Below are 2544 nucleotides of genomic sequence, written 5' to 3' on the forward strand. Positions count from 1 at the left end.
GATTTCAGATCCAATGATTTTATTCAAACAGCAAGTAAAATTGAAAATACTCTCGAAGCAAGACACATATCATGTGACGAATAAAAATATAGCTCCGAGTAAGGTATACCTATAGTTTTGAAGACGAAAGAGGGGATGCCTCCTGGGGCATCCCCAAGCTTAGGTTCTTGAGTCTTACTTGAATATTACCTTGGGGTGCCTTGGGCATCTCCAAGATTAGGGTCTTTCCACTCCTCATTCTCCTCATATCGATATCTCACCCAAAGCTTGAAACTTCAATCACACAAAGCTTAACGGAACTTCGTGAGATAGGTTATTATGATAAAGAGTAAACCATTCATTTTTGTATGTTCAAAGACAAGGTTCATAATTGTTCTCACACAATGCCTACTGTACCCTATCATTTCTACAATTTATATTGAGAAATACAATCCATAGAAACTAGAAAACAAGCAAACTATGCAATGAAAACAGAATCTGTCAGAAACAGAACAGTCTGTGATGATGTGAACAGAAACCATACTTCTGCAAATCAAAAAAATTATGAAATAAATTGTGAACGTGAGGAATATGTCTATTAATCTTCTTAAAAAATAAGAAACTCCAAAGCACTCTTCTGTAAAAAATTACAGCTAATCTTGTGAGCGCAAAGTTTCTGTTTATTACAGCAAGATCACATTAACTTTCACCCAAGTCTTCCCAAAGGTCTTACCTGGCACTTTATTGAAACAAAAGCTATAAAAAATGATTACTACAGTATCTTAATCATGTAAACACACAAAAACAGTAAGGTTAAATATTGGTTTGTCTCCCAACAAACGCTTTTCTTTAATGCCTTTTAGCTAGGCATGCTGATTTCAATGATGCTCACATAAAAGATAGGAATTGAAACATAAAGAGAGCATCATGAAGAATATGACTAGCATGTTTAAACCTAACCCACTTCCTATTCCTAGGGATTTTCTGAGCACACAATTTATGGGAACAAGAAACAACTAGCATAGAAAGGCAAAACAAGTATAGCTTCAAAACTTTAAGCACATAGAGAGGAAACTTGATATTATTGAAACTCCTACAAACATGTATTCCTTCCTGATAATAATTTTAAGTAGCATCATGAATGATTTCAACAATATAACCATCACATAAATCATTCTTTTCATGATCTACGATCATAGATATTTTTATACTCTCCACATAAGCAAAATTCTCCTCATTTGGAATAGTAGGAGCAAATTTCTTCTAAATCCACTTTAGAAGATAGTATTATTCATACCCGAAAAGATATAAGTGAAGTTCATGGAGCATTCCAAAATTAATATATGCTAACCAATATCCAAGCTCAAAATATATAAGTGAAGCACACAAAGCATTCTATAAAACCATACTCAAAATATTTAAGTGAAGCACAAAGAGCGATTCTATAAAACCATACTCAAAAGATATAAGTGAAGCACATGAAGTATTATATAAATCAATAAAGGGCTATCTCATACTAGCATGGTTCTTAAAGGAAAAACACAAACACAAAGGACACAAATTATGTGAACAAAACAAAATCCGAGGTATACCGATAATTGTTGAAGAAGAAAGGTGGGATGCCAACAGGGGCATCCCCAAGCTTAGATGCTTGAGTATCCTTAGAATATTTACTTGGGGTGCCTTGCGCATCCCCAAGCTTGAGCTCTTGCCTCTCTTTACTCTTCTCACATCAGTAACTTGTGGGGACCGGTTTTCCAATAAAATATTTATTGAAAAATCGACCATTTTATCAGACCAGTATAGAAAAATCCTCCTTACTGGTAGACAAATTATACACCCTCGATGCGACTATAGCTCCCACATGTTGAGGCACCACTTAGAGACATAATCGCATTGAAGTCATATGTCGCAAGTTAGGCAATCTTCACAACATCCCATGTAATATAGATAATAAAAGGGGAGATAACATAGTTGGCTTACACTCGCCACGTCAATCAAGGTACATAAATAACATTACATCAACCAAACACTCATGGACCGACTACGGCGCCAAAATAGAAGATAACCCAACATGCGACACGGTCCCGATCACCCCCAACTGGGCACCACTACTGATCATCAGGGAAAGACACGTAGTAACGTTGAGAGTCCTCGTCGAACTCCCACTTGAGCTCAAGCGCGTGACCTGGAGCGGAATCATCAGGCCCTGCATCTGTTTTGGAAGTAATCTGTGAGCCACAGGGACTCAGCGATCTCACACCCTCGCGATCAAGACTATTTAAGCTTAATAGGAAAGGCAGGGTAAATATGTGGAGCTGCAGCAAGCGACTAGCATATATGGTGGCTATCCTGTTCGCAAAAGAGAGCAAGAAGAGGAGGCAAAGCGCGAACGAGAAACTAGAGGACAACCTGCGCAAGCATTACTCCAACACCATGTTCACTTCCCGGTCTCCGCTGAGAAGAGACCATCACGGTAACTCACACTGTTGGTACATTTTAATTAAGTTAAGGTTCAAGTTATCTACAACCGGACATTAACAAATTCCCATCTGCCCATAACCA

The sequence above is a fragment of the Triticum urartu genome, chromosome 3A (genome assembly GCF_056163025.1).
Source record: "Triticum urartu cultivar PI428250 chromosome 3A, HENAU_Tu73, whole genome shotgun sequence".
Lineage (NCBI taxonomy): Eukaryota > Viridiplantae > Streptophyta > Magnoliopsida > Poales > Poaceae > Triticum > Triticum urartu.